Here is a 14,667-nt window from a genome sequence, read left to right on the forward strand (position 1 = left end):
TCGACTCCCAGTCTACCGAGTCAATACGTGACTGGAATGAAATGGCACACAGCACTGCCAAAACACGCTCACATTGGTTCGATACTCCGAAGAGCATGTTTCGAAGATAAAACTGCCCTCAATATCGATCGAGTACCTTTGTTCTCAATTCTTGATCACTCGAAAATTCTGGACCTTCGACCCACGACGCTTGGATCGACCAATTCACACTGAAAGAAAAAAATGGTACAAGAATTCATGGAATCTCTTCAAGTACGCATCGACTGGTTTCAACTGAGAGATTATGACATGAAACTATGGAGTTCTATTATTTTTCACTGACTTAATTCATTATTTTTTTCTATTACTTAATAAAATGAATACCAATGCTGTCGACTCTTAAACTGAATGACCCTGCTCAGTAATTTACGATTTTTGATCCTTTTATTTTTAAAACTCAAATACGTTCGTAATTATATGATATTCTGAACTACTTGCAGAAAGAATATATGATATGTATCCTAATGAAAACTACAGCATACCTTCCTAAATATATAAGATAAATATATATTAACAATCCCTAAAAATAAAATCAGCCCCAAAGAAACATGTTTCAGCCGTCAGAAGCAAGGAAAGAAACGAAGTTATTTACGCAGTTCCACGGAAAAAGGGTGGTCGCTCTGACACTGAGTAAACACGGAAGACGAAGATTCACCTGAATATTCGGATAGCTGACCCGGTCGAGGGGGAGTATATGGGCCAATTTGGAGCCCAGTGGTGCGTGAGGACGAGGAATTACGAAGGGTGAGGGGGGAAGCGAGCTACCCCCATGACGTGTTGGGCCGAAAAGCGGAAGGGATCGCGTTTAAGGCGAGTCAGGCACACGGCGGAGTGATTCGGAAATTATTGATGAAGAGAGAAGCAATTGAGATGCCCAACTTCTGCGTAGCAGAGGAAGCCAGCGTGATCTTCCTTTTTTTTCACTCCTCCGTATCACGAGAGAAGAAATCGATGAAAACACAATATCGACGAAAGATCAATAAGTGTACGGTACCACAAAATTAACATAATTGGTATATAACAAATTAAATCGAAGCAACAAAGCCTTTTATCGCTCCTCGCGCTTGAAAATTGCAGTACGACATCAAACAATTATTATACCAACGACAACATATACGTATTTGTATTAGAATCGCGCAGTAGCCAGCCTTACATATAAGCTTGTTCTTCCATCAGCTTCTCCACATTTTATGGTGAGGACGCCTATATTACACAGCTTAAGTCAAAAAAACACGAGAAAAGCTATTTAATTACACTCATTCACTCCCAGTACACGAAAGCTTGCGTACATTTGCAGCTGATGCGGCACAAACAACGACAGATGCACAGCTTCGCTACGCACACGATAAAAAAAGCGGACACACAAGTGTCATCCATACCTGCTCCATTTTTTCCCGCACCGCAAAAAATCTTCTAAATTCCAATCCCGATCCTACGCTTTAAACCGCTTAAAGTGTCCTCTTTTCGAAATGGCACACTCTCCTTGGAACCTGATCTTGCAGCACAACAACCGAGGAGGAACTGGTAGATGTGGGGTGTGTGTTGTGTCCAGTGATGTGGTGTTGTTCAGTCTTGTCAAGAATGTTCCAGACGCTCGCTCCTCGTCCGAGGAAGGTGTCGTGCGAAATGGGACGAAAAAATCCTTCCCTCCCCCGCCCCCCCACTCTACTTCGTAAGAGAGCGGTCCACCCCGTTTCCGCGTTCCTAGACAAAGTGTCCGAGGGTCGGCTTTTGCGGGTCCCGGGCGCGACAGGCGACGCCGCGGGGTCAAGCTGCCTCGACGGTCCTCGCACAAAGCAGGTGATCTTGCTGCCGTGAACAATGCACGTGAAGAGGCGAGTTATTTTAAGTGTCCGGATGGCTGTGGATTAAGGCTGAGATGGGGAAATTGCAAGGAACCCGAACAGAGTAGAGGAGTATTAACAAGAGGATAGGTAACTGTATGAACGTGTATGGAAGATTCTTATTTTGTGAATAGTTTTAAGACCCTCATTCCAGCATCAACTTATTCACATTGTTTCTGCGCTCTTTATTATTAATTTATTCAACATTTTAATTCAAATGGATAGGAAAGGATACTCTAGGTTAATTCATATGGACAAAATGGGTTTGGGCAAGAAAAATGGTACGACACGTTTTATTTTAACCATCATAATTTTTACCAATTAATCCGCGATCAAAGAGTAACAATGACACAGACAAAAACTAAAGTATATAGGGATTAATATTATGAGAACAGGCAATGATGGAATAGTTATTTACTATCTCTCGGCAGTGTCTCAATTATCAGTCTTATTTTTGGTAACCACCGCCGATCAGCTTTTTTCTGAGATGAGCAGAAATATTTACTTGGGAATCGAGTGGCTCAATGGTAATTAGAGTTAGTTTTACAGGAAAATTAAACTACAAAATTATATTCCTGCAAAACAATCAGAGGGGAAGTGATAAAAGGGAAATTTCTGCAGGCGTTGAAAATATTACAGAAATTTTTTCGCGCTCAAAATACTCAGACGTGGTCGTCGCTTCTTTCTTGGGGGAGGAGGGGGTTAAAAAAATAAATAAACCGGACTGAATACGCACCTCTACTCCCGAAGCGCGATTGGTTGGGGTCGCGGCGGTCAGGACCCTAACCCCGCGTGCAGTCGGGCCACGAGGCCCTTCGAGGCGACCTCCGCCATCGCACGCTCCGACCACGAGAACCGTCTCCGAGGGAGAGAGGCAGATAGATCGCCGCCAAAGAGACCAACAAACAGGAAACTCCCACCTTGCACCTCGACTACACTCCTCGCCGACTCCTCGTCTCAATCCAACGGCGTCATAGAGCGAAACAAAATTTGAATGTATTGGCAACACAGGCACGAGTCGTGGAGGGATTAAAAGAAGAGGACCACAATCCTCTATATTCTTCTTCAGAAAGGAGGGAAAACACTTCAGTGTTCCGTGAGACGAACACGGCGGGCGGGTTGAGCTGTGCACAGGCAGCGGGAACGACACCAAACGTCTCAATCGGCTGTCGGGACAGTTTTGAGCGCCGCAGCAGGAAGAGCGGAGTGGGAGGGGGAAGGGGAGGGGAAGGAGAGGGGAGCCACAGGAGGGGGAGGGGGAAAGTGGGGAAGGCTGTCGATCTGAAAGCGCGGAAGAAACCAGCAATAGCGGCGAAGCTGAGCGATGTTTCGATGCATCGACAGATTGAATCGATACGTTAAATCGATCTCAACGAAGAGAAATCGATTCATATAGGGATGCACAAACGTCCTGGCTACGGTATTGGGAACTTATTCAACTTAAAGCGGAGGAAAGACCGTATTCATAACACGAAAATTATGGCTGGTATTGGCGATATCGTATTTTGAAGGAGTACCGACAGCTGAGGTCATTAGTGCCATTAGGGAAAAAAGTCTCTGAAACATCTCTGCCGGGATTTTAACCCAGATCCTCTGGGCGGGAAGCCAACTCCCAATCCACCACACCAGCCCGGTCCCCATTAGCAATGCAATTTAATATTTAGGTCAATTACTCAGTTATTTCTATAGGTGAGCAGGGTTCATACTATAACAAGCAACAAAATTTCCATGATAACTTAAAATAACTAACCATAAAAATAAATTTCACTTACTAAGTACTCACTAATGTAATTATTAAACGGTTTTCCTTTGAAAATAAACAGAAAAGAGGAATATTATGTACAGCGACGCGGAATTTCAGAGACTATAACCAGAGATTAGATTTAAGATAAATAAGTATTTGTAACATATAAGTATTTTATTCAGCAAAGTAGAAAAGATAGAAGAGCACAATATGATAGAGTATCACAAGAAATATTCGCTAACGACGACGAATACTATTAGAAATGAACCTCCAATTTTATTCATGAGAAGGCGGAATACTTATTCCTATCTATATCAAACTTGAGTAAGCGGGAGAAGATGACGGCAAGATGGATTTTAATCTGTCACGCAAGAGAGAATCGGATTTGTTCAAATAATCGGTATGTAAAGTAATACTTATGCATTGAAAAATTCATTGAATTCATTTTTCATGCCAAGATTAAATATAATAGCCTTTGCATAGCAAATTGAAGGAAGGGGAAGTGAGTACAGTCCATTCACTCACTAAATGATTCAACACGAACCTCAGTTTGGACAGGTGAGGAAAGAGCTCACCTCTGGCCAAGCCACAGTCGTGTGAATTTAACATATTCAGGGTGGCATGGCCAGTTCCTGGGCCACCCCGCCCTTCGAGGATTTTATTTAAGGGTATCCGAAGGGTTCACCCGGCATTTGAACCTAAGACCTTCTCGTGAACAGCAAAGCAATGAACCCACTTGGCTACCACGGACCCCAGGCAACTTCAATTGTCAATCATATTTTTTTACGCAGAACACACATCGAATAAGAGCGAGAGATTCCAGTTCACGACACGATTCCGATGTTTTCATATCGAACAATGTTGACTGCAAAGCACCTTGACGACTGCGGCTCCACTCTGTGAAAGCGGACGGCGCGGGAAACTCCCGCACCCCACCCTTTCCCCCACACCCTGGCCCCTCTCCCCCCTCGAATCGCAAAACACGGGCTCCCTCCCCTCCGCATTCCCCCACCCTCCCTCAAGGGCTTCCCCAACCTTCCCCCCTCCCCTCTCTTCCCTGCCTCCGCTCATTGATCTAACGTCTGCCACGGCGCGAGAGAGGGAGTCACAACCCCTTCGCCCCCCCCTCCGAAGCACAAGGGCCGGCTCTGGAAGGGAGGGGAAATAGGGGCGGGCCTCTCCAGCGCGCGCAGGGCCGTTACGTGCCCCACGATCCCTCGCATCTGCCTCCACATCACCTTGCCAGGGTTCGAAGGTAGGGGCGAGGATGATGAGGGGAGATCCTGGGGAAGGGATGAAGTTGGACCAACTTGCATCGAATTCCAGATGAGAGCGGATGGATTTTGACGAGGAAGGCACTTTCACCGCAGGTATTGAGTCGTTGCACGAGTATGCTATGTTTTTTTTTCTCTGTAAATAAGTAAGTTATTATTTATGTGGTGTATTGACAGTATGTTTGCACCTTGAACTCTTAAAACTTTTCGGAAATTTTCGAAGGTTTAGAGGAGCGGTTGTAAATAGGATGTAATTCACGTGGTTCATTTTCCTTCATGTATACGCTATGATATGGATTGCACACGATATTTCAAATCGAAGTCCTCACACAAATCAACCGTATGAAACTTAGGGTACAATCTTTGAAACGCAAATTTCCTTAAATAAGAGAAATGCATATATTTCATTAACGACTCCGTGATTTACATTTGAGAGCTTTTGCCGCAATTGGTTTTTCCAAAAAGGTGCAGATTTATCTTCTTAAGGCTATGATCACCAATGGACTTATTGCACCAGTCAATTAATTGAGTAATTACAGCAAAAAGCCAGTCGAAATACACTATTTCAAACTCGTTTAAGGAAAAATCGTTTCATTTCTCACCTTGATACTTATCAAAGTTGCTTTTCAAAAACTTTTCCATAAAATGCAAACCCTGTTTACTCAATCCCAAAGCCTATACTTTTACTTTCATTTACTTACCGAAATATAAGTAAGTAAGCACGTGTCTTCCTTTGAAATGTATATTACACATACCCTTTTCGATCGACATGGCTGACTGTCAAGATCCACTTCAGGAAATATATTTTAAAACACAATACGCAACTCAGAGATAAGCACAGGATGAATATATGTATTTCAAAATACGATGCTATGGATGATGATAGGGATGCATATTAAACATTTTTAGTGGTTTTCAAGAAATGTATCGCTATTTTTATTTTTATAATACCACACCGCACACAACAAGCACAATGAAGATAGTAAGAAACAGTCAGTAGAATAGAAGTGGTGAAGAGGGCATGCTTCTTAAACAATGATCCACTTCAAGTTGAGAATACAAACATAGAAATAAGGAATAAATTCTTCAGATTTTACATAAAGTGCCTGTTTCACTATGGAAGCGAGGAATGGACGTGGACAGCAGCAGGTATGTCAAGAGTACAAGAGTTAGAAATGTGCTGATACCGAAGAATAACGAAGATAAAATGGATCGACAGAGTACGTTAGGAAGTGCTCCGAAGAGAGGGAAAAGTCTCCCAGAAGTAAGCACGTGTCTTCCTTTGAAAGACCTAGTCTCTAGACTAGCTAAGACTAGCTCCTTTCCCACCTATGAAGAAAACAGGACAACTAAATCGGTCACAGAAACTGGCATGAAGAAGACAATCGGTAAAGGACAAGATGACGGGAAGAAAGGCGAAGCAATGCCCCGTATGAGTTACGTGCGACGAATAATTGAGTGCATATTTGTAAAACAATAATCATTCATAAATATGAAAAGTTACCAGATAGGATAGCGGCGTGGAGAAATGCGTAAAAATAACTTCGGATTATTGGCTTCTAATGATGAATGCGAAACAGAATTGCCATCTAATTTCCCTGCACAGAAAAAAAGGGGCGAACGAGCTCATTGAGGCAGCTGAGCTTACAAAGCAATCGCATTGAAACAAGAGGAACGACACAATTCCAAGCATCACTTTAAATCTGACGCTCACGCTCTTTCACGCAGTAATTTGAATCCCCAAAGGAGAGAGGGAACAGCGAAAACAAATAGGGAATGAATAAGAATTGATGTCACTTACAGCAGGGATTGTACTTTGGCATTGGTGATCTTTTGGAACGTAGAACATAGATCGATAGAAGAGTCTAAACAAAGCCAAAGGGTTTCAATTTTGTAAACGGGTTAATACCCCTTCATAAATTTCTACCTTAGCTTCAATTTTTAGTTCCGAGAAAGACTCATTTGAACCAGGAGGAGTAGGCAGCATCCGATTTCCTCAAAGAAGCGGCATTTAAAGCGGGTCTCAATTTAGGCAACCAAGTTTACAAAGCAATCACATTGAAACAAGAAGCGCGACAGAAGGAGAAGAAAACAATTTCAAATTTCTCTGAAAATTTGACGCTCAAGCTCTTCTCCGTAGCATGTTGAATCTTCAATGAGGACAGTAGAGACAAAATTACGAAAAGCAAAGCGACCCAGAGATAATATTTATGAAATGCCTTTTATGAAATCCGTAAGAAAAACTGCGTGATACAAACAGCTTGAGTACCGTGAAAACATCTTCAAAAAGTGGGTCGGCGACATTATATTTTCGGTGTTCTATTTTCCGTTAACGACTTAAACTAATGGGGTCGGAACGGTGGATTATGTGCTTTATCCAGGAAATGAATCCGTGAGCATCTAGGGAAACTATGGGAACGCGATTTTCTCGGGAGCGAATAGGCTGAGGACAAATATGGCGCACTACCTCTTGAATCTTGCCTTTCTGTTTGAAGACTTCGTGCTGAGTGCAGCCATACGTTGTCGAGGGCGTAACGCAGTCATGGAGGAAGACAAAAAAACCAAAGGAAATGGTGAGAAAAGAAAGAGCATTCGAGTAGATTCGGATGGGGCATGGTAAACTGAATGGAGGACGTTTGCCCAGAACGGAGATGGGGGAAGAAGCTGGTAACGCTTGTAAAAGAACAAGGCATACGGTGTAGAATGATAAGGATGCCGTGAATTATTATTTGCCCAACTTAATAATTCTTCGCATTCACTCTCCACGAAAGAATACTTTATATTCCTCTTAATAAAAAAAGCCAATAAATATTAAATATTCCTCATTCCGAAAAAATAGCTAATAATTAATATTAATTCCGATTGACGAAAAAATAGGACATAAGTTGTGAACAAAAACTATATAACGTTCATTTTTAATTCAACAAATCAAATTAACACATACATTTTAAACACAACAGCCTTGGAATAGTCCTTATGAAGAAAATCGGAGGCGACGACACGTACCGTTACTTCACAAATTCAGTTCAGTAAGACACATTGCAAGCACAATTGTTCCGGAAAAGTACTCACGAAGAAAACCGGGAGCGACGAAACGTTCTATTATTTCAAAAATCCAATCTGTCCACAAATTGCCAACAGAATTAATAAGTACTTCCAGCGAAACATCGGGAGCGAGGACGCGTACAACCAAGCACAACTGTTTTCATTGCAAAACTCCACTTTTCTTTATTTCCGCGTCGTCTGCCAGAATTGTCGTCCACTATTGTTTGACTCCCAATGTCTTTATCCAATCTTCACATAGAGATTGTTACAACTACGATGAGAAGGGTACTATTAATGACCACTAACATCACATTTCGTTTCCACTCTAGAGCATTGCGAACGCAATGCAAAACGCACTTTTTCTTCGCCCAAAATAATTTAAAAATTTAAACAAGTCGTCAGAAAACTAACGAATTGGAACAATTTGCCAAACTAACGGTTATAATTAATGCAGAAATTTTAAATGTGCGAAATATAAAATGGAGCATTTGTCTGGCCGCTGGGGAACTTGAGAGAGAAAATTTTTCCGGGAATATTCGACGATGGACCAAAAATCAAATGCAATGACATTCGATTAGCCAATTAATTAACAATACATGATATTTTAAGTGGCTTTGCAAAGAGCTTTCTAGCTAATTAAGAAATGGGCGAGCGAACCCGACGTACTTTGAAGATGGTCAAAGAAAAAAATCTGCGAAGTGACGAGCCCTGCATCTTGATTTCTCTCTCTCTCTCTCCTCTCTTGCCCTCCTTGCCTCTTTAAGCAACAAACGCGGACGCTGAGAAATAATTGAGGAAGTATAGAAACTTTATGGGAGAAGTTCGTACACCTATAATATTATATAGCATTCAACATACTTAAAAGAATTGGCATTCGATAACCACCGAAAACTATTATGTTGGCAATACGCTGAGTGATTTCTCATCAAGTAATTACTACGGGAAGTCGGGACGGTCTGTAACGCATTTATGGCAGCATCCAATCAGTGGAGCCAAGTGTTAATCTTTTCTTTGGCTTGAGGCTAGAAAATAATTGGTGAAGATTTTAATGAAATTGCAAGAGGAGTCCACGGGAAAAGAGGGAAATTAAAAGAAGAAATTTTTCTTTTTTGCACATTTCCAATCTTGGCTTTAAACGCTTCAGGGACTTTTTCGTCTCTTTGAGATGGTGCGAAATTGGTACTACTGCGATCTCACGGATCGCGATGGAAGAGGCGCGGAGAATAATTCATCATCTTCAGAATGAAAAAAATACACAACAAAGAATGGCTGTACCAGAGAGTGGTATGGGGTAGGGAGAAAGGCAAGACCAAGGAAAAAATGACTTAAAAGCAAAGAAGACGAAAAAAAAAGATTTGCAAAGCCTTTGATAAAAATAACTCCTCTCCAAGTCCATCTGGGCGCTCGCTCAGAGTAACTAAGGGACAGAGCTCCCATTTAGAACAACAGAAGCATTTTGAGAGACGGCCACTTGCTATGGCACAGAAATATTGGTCCAGATTTACTGTGCGACAATCAGTCATTCACCAATGCGCACTTCGGACGCCCATCGAAAATTCGTACTTGAAGTAGGGTCTAAAGCTTGAGTGCCCAGCTAATTTGAGCTTCTATACTTTGGAACTGTTACAAATATGAATCGTGTAATTTGATTGGATTGGATCATCGCTTCACCGCCCTTAAGGAAGATTTCGGAGTTAGCCATTGTAACGACGGCAGCAGAATACATGACCCAGTTGGAAAGCCGGGGAGAATTAATCTAATTAGTTAGTCGGGAAAGAGCTATATCCAAATGTAAATTCATTTTAAATATACATAATATGAAATGAAGAATGGAAAAATAAGAAATGAGTGATGATGAGGATCAAATGGAGAGACCAAATAGATAATGAGGAAGTAGCGTACGAGAGAAGAGACACTTGATGAAATCCTTGATATGACGACGGACCAACCTATCGGCATTTTGAAATATGATTGCCTTATGAAGACAACCGTCGATGGACGGATGGATAAGATGGAAAGAACGGAAAAGGAAGACCTCAAACAAACTATATTAGGCAGGTTAAGAGGAATGTGAAAAAGAAGAAATACACAGGTGTCTAGCTGATGGGAGAATCGATGAAAAAGCTGATTTGCTGATAGAAGCTAGAAGATAGAAGATTAGCTGATAGATAGCTGAAGTAGACCCGTGTCAAAAAAATTTAGAATTGCTGCCCAGTGGTGATGAAAAAGAATATCCAGCCACTAAAGTGATTTTTAAAGACAAGGTTATATTTTTACGAACATATACACAAAATAATCATGACCCTTTCGTCCTATAGTCCTCCCTTCAACCTTTTCACCTACGTCTCCCCGACTTCTTCATCAGAGTTTAGGAAAAGAAGTAGAATTCTTAAAGCTGGAAAGGGAAAGCACTAGCAAAGAGAGATTCACGAAGGAAATAATCCGGAGTATAGAACCGGTGAAGAAGGCGATATACAAAAACCTCTGAAAGGTATGATTATGACCTTTTGGCCAAATCCTTCATTATTTAGACCTTGATAAATCCTAATCTTTAATCCATACATATACAACGTACGTTTCGGTAATAAATTACGCAGTAAGGATTTTAAAGAAAAAATTTCTAACGTGCTATTGCAAAAGCAAATTCGTCCAATGTGTAAAACAGAAAGAAGAATTTCAGTTTTATTGGAATAACAGAATAAAAGAAGACGCAATTAAATATAAACCTAAACATTTTAAATGCAAATGGGAATCTTGAATGAAGTGTGAGAAAACCCTAACGAAAATTTAAACTTCACTTCAAAGAAATTTAACGATGAAACGAAGTCCGCATGGCAAGTGGTAGATAGGAAAAAGATGACTAAGCCGTATACTACGACTAAGCCGAAACTACATATTCTTGGCAAAGGCGAATCGAGAAAATGTTGAAGGATGTGGTAAAAAAAAAGGGATAGATGTGGGTGTAAGAAAAAAATTAGAGAGGTAAGCCAGGCCAAATCCACTCGAGGGTAGATGACCTGGGGTGATGAGGAGACAATTACGTGTCGGTGTTACTGCGACATTGGAGGGGCGCCAAAGTCATAAGAAGTTCCTCTTCTGGCCTTCGTTCTCCTCCTTTATCCTTCCATCTGTGAGCACAATTTATGCAGATGGTAATGAAATTATCTCGTTGACTTACGAGGCATAATCTCAAATTATGAGTTCGAATAACAGCATCAACAAAAGTTTACCCACAAATTCTTGGGTTTCGTCTTCAAAAGGTCAAAGTGATTCTGCGCGTGTTTGTTGAACCCATATAAGTCACCCATGACGAGGCATGGCATTTGTTTTTTCAGACTTTCACTAATTTCCCTCTCATCACCCTAGGGCGCACAGCATCCGTCCGCATTGTCCTAAGGACAGGGTAATGTTTCCATGGTGTGCTATGAGATATTTCTCTAGTACTTCGGCAAGTCACTCCAAGATGGTACCTTTGAGAAGTAACACTCCGAAACACCACAGAAAGGGTATTTAAGTATATATAGTGTATTCCATCCACAAAACCGAAAATTTGAGAATTCCTCCTGATGACAAAACTCACTTGGTTGAATTAATACGCTCCGGTTCCACGTCCTTGCAAAAGCTTTTAATCATTATACTCAGTACATTTTTATTACCTGGGGTTCAAAAGTAAATACAACCTAGGGGCATAGTATTGTCTGTGACCATGGAGGCAGTAAAACTAATAATGGTAACCTTATGTAAAAATGCTCTACTTATAGCGGTTTAGAATGTTTTCACGTGGTTTTCTAGAGTTCTTCTGAACACCCCTATACAAAATTTGGTCTTTTGTAAGAAAATTTTTTTCGGTATGTCTTGAGGTATTGCAGGGTGCAGGAGTCCCTAATTCATGATATATAATTTATATCATATGCCTATTTCTTAGCTTGGATTATCAGATTTAAGTATACAATTTGTTGTAGATCGTTTGGGTTTTCAAGGCTGCTTTTTATCCTCTTGGAGTGCCCTCTGTAGACACACCTACGGCCCCGTATCAAAATATCTATAGACAAAATTAACAGGAGAGAACGCAAGCTCACGTGACTCTGGGACCGTTCTGTTCAAAAGTTGAGAGGGGGATGGAAGAAATTGCATGAAGGAAAGCCGATGAGACAGCGACGACTTCAAGAGCATAGACACGGGAAGAGGAGGGATGGGATCTTTTAGTGATCGCTTGAAGCATCGGCGGATGGAGGGAGGGAGGGAGAGAATGCGAAATAAAAGGGTTAGTGGATGAGCAGGGGATGAATTGAAAAGGGGTCGAGGATAGGAAAAATTCGGAATAACCCCCCGAAGCTGAGTATCATAACTCAACGCCAAATGTTTCTCTGATCGTCGATCCTGTCTCATAAGATACCTGAAGAAATAACGGAATCAGCTACTTCACACTCACTTTCACTGCATGAATAGTTTATTTATGGGGTGAAACCAGTAAAAATAAAGTTTTGATTTGATTCAACATTCTACATGCATAAAACTCTCCCAAAAATTAAAATGATAGTGGTTGAGAATACTTACTGAAAATAATGATGGCAGATTTTACGATCCCAAAAACTTTAAGCTTCAAGTGGGAAGAAATTTCCAGGGAAAAAACGTATGTTTTTACCAACTAATCATTGATTTAGTTTATCATTCGATATTTCCATATTTTAATACACGATGGAAAAAAACTATAAGATGCTTTTTCCGGAGAATCTAAAAATGAATATGCTTTGCATTAACCAAAATCGATAAGAGGAGAAATCAAGCAAAAGGAAAGAAAACCAAGCAATGGCAGTTTTCTCAATAACATATTCTTTTCCAACACCATTGCCTAATCTTTGTGGCAGGTATAATAGTCCCGAATAGGATATGAAGATAAAAGCAACCAGCTAAGGAAGTTTTTCACGTGCCGCTAAAATCAGCGCTTCTACAGAAATTTTTCTTTCAAAGTCAGTGAATAATGCATAGCTTCTCGCCTTCAATTTCAACATGCAATAACCATTTTTCTATAAACCTTTTACCTCGTTGCTCAAATTCAACTGCCTGTAGCGCGACTTTCAAAATTATTTCATTTCAAAATCAGGATCCACGACGGTTTCAATAATTTTAAGGTTTTTATGATCGCTAGCATTACTATTTAATCTGCATTCAATTTATAAGAACGTAATTAGCTATTATGGAAGTTAGTTACATTTTTTCAAGATTTTCGATGGAACGTCGATGAGGCGGGGTAGAGTCTGAGTTCAGTAACGCGTGATTTTTCGGAGAAGATATGTAGGAGGTCTTAGACGAGAATATTCATATTAAAGATGATAATGACCGTGAAGCGATGAAAGTGTAAAAAATTATTTTTGCCAAGGAAAAAATTATTAATAACTCTTTAGCTGTCGTTAAATAATTAAACAGATTTGAGATACAGTTCATTTTCTCAAAATCAGTAAAAAAAATACCACTCGTTAATTTAAAATGGAATAACGGCACACTACAGTTAAATAACGTAGGTTACCATTACTTCTCGGTGGATCCAATTTAAAGCTGAGGGGGCTCCTCGTTTGATGCGTCCCCAGGCGGAGATTAGGACGTGACGGCCGTCAAACTTTTGCGCCACCCAACGCCCACGCGGGATCTCCGAAGAACGAGTGTTCCGCACCTTTCTTACGAGCAATTTTCGCGAGGGAGACCACTTCATCAATCATGAACATCCCGCCGCCTCACTCCTCCTCCCAACTTCAGGCAACTCCGCCCAAGGAAACGAGAGGTGAACCCACACTTTTAAACGTGAATAGGACGTACCGACACACTTAAGAAGGTGTGTAAAAGTGAAAAGGGGATTCAAAATGAATGCTATTCATAGGATATCATTAGGACAGACATCGCAGTATTTAAAAAAAACATGATTTCCCACCACAAGTCATCCATAAACAATAGATTTACACTATATAGCCATAGAAACCATAGGGTAAACAATAGTATACCTTTTTCTGGGATAATAATGAAATTTTAGACTACGTGAGTAATTTAATATGCAAAACTCAAAAGTGAGTTCAGCTTTCCCGATTTCAGGGGCGAATCTTTGTTGGAAGTGATAATGGTACAAGGGAATGAAACGGCTTCATCAGTAAAATTTTCAATGTAGCTGTCGACTGTAATACTATGATCATTCAACGCAGCGTAATCAGAATAAATGATCAGTGGAAAAATTGTTCGAATGAGCATGAATTTCACACGCATTTAAACAGTTTTTTATTACAACAGAAGAAAAATATTCTCGACGAAAAATTGCATAGAATGGTAACATACGAAATGCATATGGAACGTTAAACATATAGCCTACAGTCATGTAATGATGAGTGAGTACTAATGAGCATGAATTTCGTTAGCATTAAAACATTTTATTACTGGGTCAACAGAAAAAAAAACAATCGTCAAAAACTGCATACGTAAGGATAATATACATAAAATACATTTAGAGCACGAAAACAGCCAACAGCCGTGTATTGATGATCTACATGAACAGAAGAAAAATCGTCAGAAACTAACGTCGCTGCAAAATTTAAAAGTGGGTCCAGATTCCCCGTTTTTTATTTGGGCGAATCCCCTTCAGGGGGTGAGTGGGAGGGGGAGTTGGGCAGGGAATTGTGGCAAGGCGGATGGACCCGGAATTGGCGACCGCGCGGGCCGGCCCCTCGTTTCCCCACCC

General features: G+C 40.8%; 1 protein-coding gene across 4 annotated transcripts in view; it reads right to left on the bottom strand.

Annotated features, from left to right (window-relative positions):
• LOC124154594 (oxysterol-binding protein-related protein 2) overlaps positions 1-14,667 on the bottom strand; it is a 257,342-nt gene that overhangs the window by 58,085 nt on the left and 184,590 nt on the right. The window contains exon 1 of one of the 4 annotated variants that reach the window (XM_046528429.1): positions 2,620-3,056. The exons of 2 other annotated variants lie outside the window; for them this stretch is intronic. The gene's annotated coding sequence lies outside the window, so the exon portion shown is untranslated. Of the gene's footprint in view, positions 1-1,418; positions 1,642-2,619; positions 3,057-14,667 lie in introns of those variants that run through there. One more of the 4 variants, XM_046528430.1, reaches the window with a different exon arrangement.

This window comes from Ischnura elegans, chromosome 2, assembly GCF_921293095.1.
Source record: "Ischnura elegans chromosome 2, ioIscEleg1.1, whole genome shotgun sequence".
NCBI classification, from domain to species: Eukaryota; Metazoa; Arthropoda; class Insecta; order Odonata; family Coenagrionidae; genus Ischnura; species Ischnura elegans.